Consider the following 13,918-nt stretch of genomic DNA (forward strand, 5'->3'; position numbering starts at 1 on the left):
CTGTCACCTCTCACCCCGTTCCTTATACCCTCTGTCCACCCTTCTCCCATCCCCCCAAAATAGCAGCCACATGGGATTTGTAACCCCGCCCCATGCTCCTGATTGGATTACGCCTACGTCAATCATCGTTTTAAACGCAGCCTCTCAGCCCCACCAGACCGCGTTACGCCCCCTACATTTTGATTGGTTTTCGCAAGCGTCACTCTCATTTTGCGCACCAATTGGATTAGTCTTGTCTGCGGGCAACATTGTGGAGGGCGTGTCCCGGGCTACTCAGTCCGTGGTACGGTGGCCTGAAGTGGACGCATTTACAAGCGGGTAGCTGAAGTCTAACTGAAGAGGTGAGTGTCACCTGCTGGGGGGGTGTGACGGCCGTGCCCGAAAAGTGCCATTATACTGTGGGGAGTGTCTCTGTGGCAGGAATGTGCCGCCCTCCCGCGGTAATTTCACAGTATTTGTTGTTATGGCGATGGTGGCACTCACATGTGTGTGACCCATGGTCTCTGTATACAGGCACGGACATGTAGCTGTATATGCAGTGTATGGGTGGGGTGTGACAGTGGTGTGTCCTGCTGCCCACTGGTACATAAAGCACTACAATTACAAGCCCCAGAAACTCTGTGAAGGTGTGTGCCCACAGGCGAGTGTACTGTGAAGGTGTGTGCCCACAGGCGAGTGTACTGTGAAGGTGTGTGCCCACAGGCGAGTGTACTGTGAAGGTGTGTGCCCACAGGCGAGTGTACTGTGAAGGTGTGTGCCCACAGGCGAGTGTGCTGTGAAGGTGTGTGCCCACAGGCGAGTGTACTGTGAAGGTGTGTGCCCACAGGCAAGTGTACTGTGAAGGTGTGTGCCCACAGGCGAGTGCGCTGTGAAGGTGTGTGCCCACAGGCGAGTGCGCTGTGAAGGTGTGTGCCCACAGGCGAGTGTGCTGTGAAGGTGTGTGCCCACAGGCGAGTGTGCTGTGAAGGTGTGTGCCCACAGGCGAGTGTGCTGTGAAGGTGTGTGCCCACAGGCGAGTGCGCTGTGAAGGTGTGTGCCCACAGGCGAGTGCGCTGTGAAGGTGTGTGCCCACAGGCGAGTGCGCTGTGAAGGTGTGTGCCCACAGGCGAGTGCGCTGTGAAGGTGTGTGCCCACAGGCGCTGTGAAGGTGTGTGCCCACAGGCGAGTGTACTGTGAAGGTGTGTGCCCACAGGCGAGTGCGCTGTGAAGGTGTGTGCGCCCACAGGCGAGTGCGCTGTGAAGGTGTGTGCGCCCACAGGCGAGTGCGCTGTGAAGGTGTGTGCGCTGTGAAGGTGTGTGCGCCCACAGGCGAGTGCGCTGTGAAGGTGTGTGCGCCCACAGGCGAGTGCGCTGTGAAGGTGTGTGCGCCCACAGGCGAGTGCGCTGTGAAGGTGTGTGCGCCCACAGGCGAGTGCGCTGTGAAGGTGTGTGCGCCCACAGGCGAGTGCGCTGTGAAGGTGTGTGCGCCCACAGGCGAGTGCGCTGTGAAGGTGTGTGCCCACAGGCGAGTGCGCTGTGAAGGTGTGTGCCCACAGGCGAGTGTGCTGTGAAGGTGTGTGCCCACAGGCGAGTGCGCTGTGAAGGTGTGTGCCCACAGGCGAGTGCGCTGTGAAGGTGTGTGCGCCCACAGGCGAGTGCGCTGTGAAGGTGTGTGCGCCCACAGGCGAGTGCGCTGTGAAGGTGTGTGCGCCCACAGGCGAGTGCGCTGTGAAGGTGTGTGCGCCCACAGGCGAGTGCGCTGTGAAGGTGTGTGCGCCCACAGGCGAGTGCGCTGTGAAGGTGTGTGCGCCCACAGGCGAGTGCGCTGTGAAGGTGTGTGCGCCCACAGGCGAGTGCGCTGTGAAGGTGTGTGCGCCCACAGGCGAGTGCGCTGCGAAGGTGTGTGCGCCCACAGGCGAGTGCGCTGCGAAGGTGTGTGCGCCCACAGGCGAGTGCGCTGCGAAGGTGTGTGCGCCCACAGGCGAGTGCGCTGCGAAGGTGTGTGCGCCCACAGGCGAGTGGCCGCTGGTAAGACACACATTGCTATGCCACAAAAACGCATGTAAGCCGTACCTAAGGCTATGTGCGCACGTTGCGTATTTGCATGCAGTTACGCTGCGTTCTGCACTGCAGCATAACTGCATGCGTCCTGCGTCCCCAGCACAATCTATGAAGATTATGCCTAATCCATGCCCACGTGGCGTATTAGAATGCAGCACTTCGGCTACTGCCGAAGCGCTGCGTTCTAAAAAGTGACATGTCACTTCTTTCATGCCCTTTGCATGCAGCCCCCGCTCTGTCTATGGGAGAGGCTGCATCCAGAGCACATGAAATCGGCTTTTCAGTACACACTGTTTCTACAGCGATTAGAAGCGCACGTGTGCTGTTCAGATGGCTGCAGAAATTTCTGCAAGGACAGAACGCAACGTGGGCACATAGCCTAATCATGTCAAGACCAGGAAGTTTTAGAATCAGAACGGCTTGATTTAAAGAATGACACGCCAAACAGACAAAACAATGCAGAATCAAAAACGCATTAAGGCTCTGTGCCCACGTGTGCGTATTGCATGCAGTTACGCTACGTATTACTCTGCAGCGTAACTGCATGCGTCCTGCGTCCCCTGCACAATCTATGAAGATTGTGCATAATCCATGCAATTGTTTCGTTTTAGAACGCAGCGATTTGCATGCTGCCAAATCGCTGCGTTCTAAAAAGCATCATGTCACTTCCTTCATGCGCTCTGCATGCTGTCTCCATTCTGTCTATAGGGAGAGGCAGCATCCAGAGCGCGCGAATTCTGCAGTCACCAAAGTTTCAGAACTGAGCTTTTCAGCTGCGCTCTGAAGCGGACATGCAGTGACATTATGCTGCGGCGCAGAGCGCACACATGTCGTCACATAGCCTAAAAATGTAGCACCAAAAACGTGATGGAAAAACCACGAGTAATCTGACGTGTAGAGATGGTGCAGAACCTCCTGATCGTGGGAACGTACCCTACAGCTCCAAACTGAGATTGGAATGTGAACCAGAAAATATTCGATGCATATTACCGAAAATTGACTAATTTCTTCTAATGTTTCTAATTTGTATTGTCGTGGAAACCTTGCTATACAAAAAAAAGCTATAGGAGAAAGACAAATGGTCTCACACGTTTGCCAGTGTTAACTAAATCAAGTTGGTCGATCGATCGGAGAACAAGGACACACACACAGCCAATTGTGTCAGTGTGCTAGGCTTGTCTGACCCTCAGATGCCCAAGACACTAGTTTTATTACTATCACAAAGAAAGGGGCATGACTTAATAGATTACCTTAAATGGGTATATAGGTTGAAAATAACAAAATCGTAAATTATGGATCCTGCTGCATTCCTAAAAATCTAGTTCTGTCCAGTTTTCTGGACCTTCATTAACAAAGACATTTGAGACAAAAGCATCTTTATAACAAAGAGTACACCCTGTGTTATTGCTTTTATGAATAACACTTATGAAGCTAATATAAAAGGACAAAATTATCAAAGATATATAGATATATAAATTGCTTAAATGATAATCAAACTTAATATAAAATATTAACCATAACAGTATACCAGGAGATCCCAACAGGGTGTGCCCTTCTCATGTTTATAAGGCTATGTGCGCACGTTGCGTAAAAACATGCAGTTACGCTGCGCTTTGTAGCGCAGCGTAACTGCATGCGTCCTGCGGCCCCTGCACAGTCTATGGAGATTGTGCAGGGGCCGTGCGCACGTGGCGTCTAAGAGCGCAGCGCTTCGGCTACTGCCGAAGCGCTGCGCAAAAAGAAGTGACATGTCACTTCTTTCCTGCGCTTTGCCGGCAGCTCCTGCTCTGTCTATGGCAGGAGCTGCAGGCAGAGCGCATGGAATCGGCGCTCACTACGGACATTTCTGCAGCGATCTAAAGCGCACATGTGCTCTTCAGATCGCTGCAGAAATTTCTGCAGGGCTTGTACGCAACGTGCGCACATAGCCTAATTGTCAAAAATGACTAATTGGGACAACTGTTTGAACATCATGAGATTACACTACCATAATACAGTCAACAGGGAACATCTCTGGATTACACCGCCATAATACAGACAGGGAACACCATGAGATTACACTACCATAATACAGTCAACAGGGAACATCATGAGATTACACTGCCATAATACAGACAGGGAACACCATGAGATTACACTACCATAATACAGACAGGGAACATCTCTGGATTACACCGTCATAATACAGATAGGGAACACCTTGAGATTACACTGCCTTAATACCAACCAGAACACCATGAGATTACACTGCCATAATACAGTCAACAGGGTACGACTCTAGATTACACCGCCATAATACAAATGGGTAAGTAACTCCTTGAAATTGCTCTGCAATAATAACATAATACACCTCTAGTTTACCCCACGCTAATACAGGGAAGACCCCTAGATTACACTGCCGTAATATAGGGCGACCCCCTAGATTACACTGCCATAATATAGGGAAGTGCCCCCCCCCAGATAACACTGCCATAATATAGGGAAGACCCCCCCCCCCCCTAGATTACACTGCCGTAATATAGGGAAGACCCCCCCCCCCCCCCCCCTAGGTTACACTGCCGTAATATAGGGAAGACCCCCCCCCCCCCCTAGATTACACTGCCGTAATATAGGGAAGACCCCCCCCCCCCCCCGCCTAGATTACACTGCCGTAATATAGGGAAGTGCCCCCCCCCCCAGATAACACTGCCATAATATAGGGAAGACCCCCCCCCCCCCTAGATTACACTGCCGTAATATAGGGAAGACCCCCCCCCCCCTCCCTAGGTTACACTGCCGTAATATAGGGAAGACCCCCCCCCTAGATTACACTGCCGTAATATAGGGAAGACCCCCCCCGCCTAGATTACACTGCCGTAATATAGGGAAGACACCCCCCCCCCCTAGATTACACTGCCGTAATATAGGGAAGAGCCCCCCCCCTAGATTACACTGCCGTAATATAGGGAAGAGCCCCCCCCCTAGATTACACTGCCGTAATATAGGGAAGAGCCCCCCCCTAGATTACACTGCCGTAATATAGGGAAGAGCCCCCCCCCCAGATTACACTGCCGTAATATAGGGAAGAGCCCCCCCCCCCCTAGATTACACTGCCGTAATATAGGGAAGAGCCCCCCCCCTAGATTACACTGCCATAATATAGGGAAGAGCCCCCCCCCCAGATTACACTGCCGTAATATAGGGAAGAGCCCCCCCCCCCCTAGATTACACTGCCGTAATATAGGGAAGAGCCCCCCCCCAGATTACACTGCCGTAATATAGGGAAGAGCCCCCCCCCCCCTAGATTACACTGCCGTAATATAGGGAAGAGCCCCCCCCCTAGATTACACTGCCGTAATATAGGGAAGAGCCCCCCCCCCTAGATTACACTGCCGTAATATAGGGAAGAGCCCCCCCCCCCCTAGATTACACTGCCGTAATATAGGGAAGAGCCCCCCCCCCCCCCTAGATTACACTGCCGTAATATAGGGAAGAGCCCCCCCCCCCCCCTAGATTACACTGCCGTAATATAGGGAAGAGCCCCCCCCCCCCCTAGATTACACTGCCGTAATATAGGGAAGAGCCCCCCCCCTCCCTAGATTACACTGCCGTAATATAGGGAAGAGCCCCCCCTCCCTAGATTACACTGCCATAATATAGGGAAGAGCCCCCCCTTCCCTAGATTACACTGCCGTAATATAGGGAAGAGCCCCCCCCCCCCCTAGATTACACTGCCGTAATATAGGGAAGAGCCCCCCCCCTAGATTACACTGCCGTAATATAGGGAAGAGCCCCCCCCCTCCCTAGATTACACTGCCGTAATATAGGGAAGAGCCCCCCCCCTAGATTACACTGCCAGATTACATGCAAGAGCGGCGCCCTCCAGCCTCCTGGGCAGCGCGCGCCCTCCAGCCTCCTGGGCAGCGCGCGCCCTCCAGCCTCCTGGGCACCTAGATGGGCAGCGCGCGCCCTCCAGCCTCCTGGGCAGCGCGCGCCCTCCAGCCTCCTGGGCAGCGCGCGCCCTCCAGCCTCCTGGGCAGCGCGCGCCCTCCAGCCTCCTGGGCAGCGCGCGCCCTCCAGCCTCCTGGGCAGCGCGCGCCCTCCAGCCTCCTGGGCAGCGCGCGCCCTCCAGCCTCCTGGGCACCTAGATGGGCAGCGCGCGCCCTCCAGCCTCCTGGGCACCTAGATGAGCAGCGCGCGCCCTCCAGCCTCCTGAGCACCTGGATGAGCAGCGCCCTCCAGCCTCCTGAGCAGCGCTCTTCTGAGCTCTTTTATTTTGAGTAATTGGTGGGGATCTTATCTCCTGGGCAGGTCGCTCTGAGAAAAATCACGTCTTTTGTTACAAAATCTGCATTCTAGATCTCTAGTAAACAATGTGAAAGAAATTGCCCTATTGACAAGAGCATTTCCAATTGTTATAGTGTGTGTGTGTGTGTCCAGAAGGATAACTAGGTATAGGGCAACTATTAATAACTGTAGGGCTTCTCCAGTCACTCACTCCCCCAGTTGGAGATGGGCGCGATGATGATACATTGTCACACTGAGCGATATCCTTCATGACCTGTATGACTCTACGTCATCTAGCGCTGCTCACCTTGCCATATGGAAATGATTGTTGAAGGAATCCTACCAAGCACCCCTGGTGAGGAGAGGGAGATGGGCTGCTGCTAAAGCCCCCGTCACAAACAGCGAGATCACTGAAACGTCACAGGTTTTGTGATGTATGAGTGACCTCACCAGCGATATCGCTGTGTTGTGACAAGCAGCAGCGAGCAGGCCCCTGCTGCGAGGTCGCTGATTGCAACTATCAGGACCATTTTTTACTTGTTTGTCTCGCTGTGCAGCACGCATCGGTGTGTTTGACGGTGGAAGACCGAGCGTTGGTTTTGAGTAAGAAGGGAGCCTTCGTTACACAGGTGGCTGATGGCTGGTCGCTGTGGAGATCTGCCTGATTGACAGCTCAACAGCGACCATGTAGCGACGTACCAGCAATTATGACCAGGTCGTATCGTTGTCGGGATCGCTGAAACGTTGCTATGTGTAACGGGACCCTAAGGGGTACTTTGCACACTACGACATCGCAGGTGTGATGTCGGTGGGGTCAAATCGAAAGTGACGCACATCCGGCGTCGCTGTAGACATCGCAGTATGTGAATCCTTTTACATACGATTAATGAGCGCAAAAGCGTCGTTATCATATGATCGGTGTATTCTCCGACATTTTCATAATGCCGGTGCAGAGACAGGTACGATGTTGTTCCTAGTTTCTGCGGCAGCACATATCGCTGTGTGTGTGAAGCCGTAGGAGCGAGGAATATCTCCTACCTGCATCCCGGCTGCAATGCGGAAGGAAGGATTTGGGCGGGATGTTTACATCCTGTTCATCTCCGCCCCTCCGCTCCTATTGGCCGCCTGCCGTGTGACGTCGCACGACCCTCCCCCTTAGGAAGGAGGCGGGTCGCCGGCCAGAGCGACGTTGCAGGACAGGTGAGTGCATGTGAAGCTGCCGTAGCGATTATGTTCGCTACGCCAGCAATCACAAGATATCGCTGCTGCGACGGGGGCGGGGACTATCGCGCTCGACATCGCAGCATCGGCTTGTGATGTCCTAGTGTGCAAAGTGCCCCTAAGTGTATGGCACCCTTGGCTCATATATTATCTAGACTAGATATTGCTCTCATCTGGAAGCAGGTCTGTGTAATTTTCAGCCTCCTGATGTAAGAAAAACTATATCTGCTGATAGACAACTGGTGAGATCCCTTTCTCGATCCGGTGTTTCTTCTGGGTCATGTAGGGTATAGTATGCGTTCCTGTAAAATGTCGCAGTGCCCTACCGACAGTACGGTGCATACCATCCCGCAGGATCAGTTTCATGCACCGCTGGTTGTAGGTGACAGTGTTGATCCTGTTACAGGAAAACTGTTGTTTTTTGTTTTGGAGGAAAAATAGGAGAACATGACGGACACATGATTTCAGTTCTTACTAATCCTTAGGTGAGGTGTGTGATTCAGAGTTTGCAGGAATTTTCCGTTCCAGTTTTTGAATTCAGTACAAGAAAGTGTTGGCATAATGGCGGGGACTGGCTGCCAAGTTTGCAAATAGTAAGTAGTGCTGTAAGTGAGGAACAGTGCTAATAGTGCGCGTCTTATGCCCGGTCACACCTGACTAAGGACAAGTACGTAGGGTTCATTTAATGACTTTAGTAATGTCATTGCAACCTCTGCTGATCTAGAGACAAGTGACAAAATGCCAAACATGGCCGCGCTGTCTGAATGGCAGCATGTACTGGCTCGGAGCCTTCTATAGAACAATTGCCAGGTTTTTTTCCAAGTTGATCACTGACAGTAAGATTGCGATGGAGGTTTATTCATCTTACATTAAAGTTTTCCTCTTTTTTTTTTTTTTTTTTTTTTTAAACCATATGCTTGGCCATATATTCACTACACACACTTACTGATATGAATTGCAAAGTCTTGCGGAATATGTTGGCGCTATATAAATAAGAATTATTATTCCAAACTGATCAAGCATATCACTAAGACGCTGGCCTAAAATTGTGTAAGACAACCTTGTGATGCCAAAATAACGCCGATGGAGGTGTCCTGTGGCATATGAATAATTCACAGACAATACATTACATAATACGTTACTCTGAGATAAAATCTATAGTCACCTGATACCCCCAAATTGGTAAGCAAGTAGATGGTAGGGTACGCTCACACGAGCGTTAAAATGGATGAGTGCAATGCGAGAAAATCTCTGCTGTCAAACACAGCAGAAGCAGCAGCGATCATAACGACACGTGTCGCTGTGCTACATGTGTAGAGAGCAGGGAGCCACGCACACTGCTTAGCGCTGGCTCCCTGCACTCCTAGCTCCAGTACACATCGGGTTAATTACCCGATGTGTACTGCAGCTACATGTGCAGAGAGCAGGGAGCCGCGCACTGGCAGCGTGAGAGCTGCAGACGCTGATAACGAAGGTAAATATCGGGTAACCAGGGAAAGGTCTTCCCTTGGTTACCCGATGTTTACCCTGGTTACAGCTTACCGCAGCTGCCAGACGCTGGCTCCTTCTCTCTACTCGCTTCATTTCGTTGCTCTCTCGCTGTCACACACAGCGATGTGTGTGTCACAGCGGGAGAGTGACGACCAAAAAATGAAGCTGGACATTCAGCAACAACCGGCGACCTCACAGCAGGGGCTAGGTCGTTGCTGGATGTCACACACAGCGATAGCGACGTCGCTGCAACGTCACAGAAAATGGTGACGTAGCAGCAACGTCGTTGTCGTCGTCGCTGTGTGTGACACCACCCTAAGCAGCACAGTAAGTGACAGATCGCTGGAATCAGGATCTCTGCCCCTACATTATGCTGCTCTTAGATTAGGTGGCAAAAACCTGGTGATCGAGTCTCTTTAATAACAAAATACAGATATAGATCTGACACTGCAAAAACCAAGAAACAATCTACTGGATATTAATCAAAATCTGACCTATTGAAGATACAAATTTTTTTTTTCTATTTTTTAAAATAATCAATAAAAGTAACACCTTTTATGTAGTGTATTTTCTGTGAACTATTTTGTTCTATACACTGTAAATAACCCAAGATTAATCAGTATTGTTCTTTGGTATTTGCTACCAAGATGTAAGCATCAGATCCTTAGGCCCTGTGCGCACTTACCGGATTTTGCTGCGGATTTTCTGTAGATTTGCTGCATGTTTCGCTGCAGAAAATGTTCATAACATCTCTGCAGTGAATCACCAGCAAAACCTATGGGGAAAAAAAAATCCTGTGCACACTATGCGGAATTTGACAGCTGCATGTTTTGCTGCGGGATTCCTGCCCCGCAGTTAATTAACCCGATGTGTACTGTAGCTAGGAGAGCAAGGAGCCAGTGCTAAGCAGTGTGCGCGGCTCCCTGCTCTCTGCACATGTAGCGACGTTATGATCGCTGCTGCGTCTGCTGTGTTTGACAGCTAAGCAGCGATCATAACAGCGACTTACAAGGTCGCTGTTACGTCACAGAAAATGGTGACGTAACAGCGACGTCGCTGTCGCTATGTGTGAACCCAACCTAAGAGTAGTGTCATGTGCAGAAATGCATAACAGTGGTATAGCGCAATGTGCCGCCCTGCGTCGCGCCCCCTGACAAAGCTGGGTGAAACGCACATCAAACTTTGCTCCATACCACTGTTGTTTGTCATTCCACATCAAGTGGACCAGTTTTAAAAATCGTCCCCACTCGACGTTCTCCGATTTTGCTGAAAATTTATAAGGATGTACATGTATGTTTTGAAAAGAGGTTCTGTAAATTTTTAGGGCCAGATCTCAAATATATTGGGCACTGTTGACCTTTCACTGGAGATTCCACCAAGCCTGCGGCTTCAGCTAAGAGGATTTTGCACACTTTGGCACATAGCCATTAGAGTTCTATACTGGCTATGATGCTGAAATTTGGCATACTAGCTCAACTTTTGCTGCTAAACGCGATCAAATTATTACCGGCTATGACAAAACAATATTTCGGCCGCAATTTTGTGTCAAAGTAGCTTGTAAAACGCCTCGCATAAAATGTATGCCTAACTTTGCCCATATATAACTCAAGACCAAAAACCAATAGGAACTGGTGCTTTACCCTGTTCAACAAACATCTTCATGACTTTGCATTGCTGCAATATCACGGTCAAAGCATATGTATTTGTGGAAATATTCACACCCACATATGATGACAAACTTTAAAAAAACGAATTTTACCTATTTTTAGGTCAAATTTCCCAAAAAGGGTACCCCTAAAATATATTAATTCTGTTATCATTAGAAAGAGCACATTTTTCTCTACAAGGATCATTGTTTTTTTTTTTGTTTTTTTTTTTTGGAGTCTCTCAGTTTAAGAAAAGAAAAATGTCACTGAACATGGTGTTATTTATTAATACGCAATGAATGGTAACTGCACTATTCAAACCCTTGCGTTGGTCCATGGTGGTTATACCACAACTAATTCCCTAAGAATTGGTCTTATAATCCTATTAAGAATTGTAATAATGCTGTCTTTCGAGAATTGGCAGCCCCATCGTCTAGGAGCCATGGCCGATAGCCGTGCAAGGCAAGTCGCGGGTGGTCTCTTTATCGCAGGTTCCGAAGCCTGAGGGTGGGGGTCTTTGCCTAGGATCCCAAGCCTAATATTGGGTATCTTTTGTTGGTTCCCAAGCCATAATGTTCAGTCTAAGTGGTCTGGAATTGTTGCTGAATTTGCAACATAATGGGTTCAGAGAAGCTGTATTGTCGGCCCATTGCTGTTGCAGCTGGTGCTGGAATTATTGCAATGATCGACTGCTCGGGAATCCGGCATGTATCATTTCTCACAGGCCAGTGAAAGAAGCTAGCTGCTCCATGAGGATGCATAAAATGTATTAATGCATCATGGTCGTCGACTGAAATTTCAGAAATATTTCCAATCCACCAGTTCCTATCGTAAATGCAGGCAATGTATTGCCCTGGCTGGAGGTTTGCAATTGGCACAAAAGGCATTTCTGATCTGACAGATCCATCTACATGGGCAATGAAAGATGAAGGGTCATTTCACACCCTTGAAATGCAAATCTTTTTGTCATCAATTGGCACAAACTGGTGATTTTCTCTTGTTCCAGCAATTGCATGTCCATCTTTGAACCTTTCCTCTTGAACTACCCGTAGTTTGTCAATTTTCTCTTTTGGAACAAAAAAAAAACCTTGATTCTATGCAGTTGCTCGTTGCAAAAGTTGAATAAATCCACCGGGGTCAGTATTTGGTTTTCAGTTGGGCGTTGAAGACTGGCACGAGCTGCCAACCTCTTTGCTGTCCCTCCAATCCCATCACAGGGCGACTTTCCATGACTGGTACCAAAACAAATTCCATTCAGCGCTGATATTGAAATCAGCATTGTGGTGGCACAAGTTGAGAAAATGTTTTAAATTTTTGTACTGGGCTGCAGATCCATCACTGAAGCAACAATTCCAGACCACTTAGACTGAACATTATGGCTTGGGAACTAACAAAAGAAACCCAATATTAGGCTTGGGATCCTAGGCAAAGACCCCCACCCTCAGGCTTTGGAACCTGCGATAAAGAGACCACCCGCGACTTGCCTTGCACGGCTATCGGCCATGGCTCCTAGGCGATGGGGCTGCCAATTCTCGAAAGACAGCATTATTACAATTCTTAATAGCATTATAAGACCAATTCTTAGGGAATTGGTTGTGGTATAACCACCATGGACCAACGCAAGGGTTTGAATATTGCAGTTAGCATTCATTGCGTATTAATAAATAACACCATGTTCAGTGGCCTTTTTTCTTTTCTTAAATGGAGAGACTCCAAAAATACCCCCAATGATCCTTGTAGAGAAAAATGTGCTCTTTCTAATGATAACAGAATTAATATATTTTAGGGGTACCCTTTTTGAGAAATTTGACCTAAAAATAGGTAAAATTCGTTTTTTTAAAGTTTGTCATCATATGTGGGTGTGAATATTTCCACAAATACATATGCTTTGACCGTGATATTGCAGCAATGCAAAGTCATGAAGATGTTTGTTGTACAGGGTAAAGCACCAGTTCCTATTGGTTTTTGGTCTTGAGTTATATATGGGCAAAGTTTGGCATAAATTTTATGCGAGGCGTTTTACAAGCTACTTTGACACAAAATTGCGGACAAAATATTGTTTTGTCATAGCCGGTAATAATTTTATCGTGTTTAGCAGTAAAAGTTGAGCTAGTATGCCAAATTTCAGCATCATAGCCAGTATAGAACTCTAATGGCTATGTGCCAAAGTTTGCAAAATCCTCTTAGCTCAAGCCGCAGCCTTGGGGGGGGCCTCCAGTGAAAGGTCAACAGTGCCCAATATATTTGAGATCTGGCCCTAAAAATTACAGAACCTCTTTTCAAACATACATGTACATCCTTATAAATTTTCAGCAAAATCTGAGAAGGTCGAGTGGGGACCACTGGTCCACTTGACACGGAATGACCCTTATGCAAGTCTGCATATGACACTACTACAACTGATCTACAGTTGTGCTCAAAAGTTTACATAACCCGGCAGATTTTTTCTGTTTTCTTGGCATTTTTTCAAAGAATATGAATAGCACAATTTTTTTAATTTTTTTAAACTACTTTGTTTTTATCTTTTTAAATCAAAATGACAACCAAAAACATCGAAATGACCCTGATGAAAAGGTCACATACTCTGGTGGCCTGATAACATGCACAGAAGTTGGCACAAATGGGTTTGAATGGCTAATAAAGGTAACATCCTCACCTGTGACCTGTTTGCTTGTAAGCAGCGTGTGCATAAAAGTTGAGTGGGCTTCTGGGATCCAGACAAACTCTTCTATCTTTCATCCAGCCACTGACATTTCTGGATTGTGAGTCAACATCACTGACTGAGAGGCATCGATGAAATCTGTGTATTAACTGCTTCAGCATGCTGTCTTCAGATTACATAGCAAAAACCTCCTGACCGATTTCCTTTAAGACTAGACTGTAGAGCCTGTGTTCCTGAGCCTCCTCCTCGGAATAGGTTGAGGAACCCAGCAGTCATTACGTGATCCCCTTTCCGATTTTTAGGGAGATAACTCACCAATTTCTAAATTCCTCCCATGACACACATACACAAGGGGGAATCTAGTGCGTTGTTTGGCTTAGTTGGTACTGCTCTTCTCAGTGACTGGGCAGGATCTAGATGATTACTGGTGAACTACTTGCCACTAGTTTGTTACTACAGAGTGAATGGAGCAGAGGTCATTCATGCACACTACCGCTACATTAATTCTTAATGGAAGCATTAGGGATTGCCGAGCGCATCTATCGGCTGATCTTCGGCGTTCCTATTGAAATTAATGGAGAGGAATTGTGCA

General features: G+C 48.6%; 1 protein-coding gene across 1 annotated transcript in view; it reads left to right on the forward strand.

The window, feature by feature from the left end:
• Positions 1–255: 255 nt before the first annotated feature.
• SLC25A42 (solute carrier family 25 member 42) overlaps positions 256–13,918 on the forward strand; it is a 56,523-nt gene continuing 42,860 nt past the window's right edge. Inside the window, exon 1 of the mRNA XM_075315174.1 lies at positions 256–341. The gene's annotated coding sequence lies outside the window, so the exon portion shown is untranslated. The remainder of the gene's footprint in view (positions 342–13,918) is intronic.

Source organism: Anomaloglossus baeobatrachus, chromosome 1, assembly GCF_048569485.1.
Source record: "Anomaloglossus baeobatrachus isolate aAnoBae1 chromosome 1, aAnoBae1.hap1, whole genome shotgun sequence".
NCBI classification, from domain to species: domain Eukaryota; kingdom Metazoa; phylum Chordata; class Amphibia; order Anura; family Aromobatidae; genus Anomaloglossus; species Anomaloglossus baeobatrachus.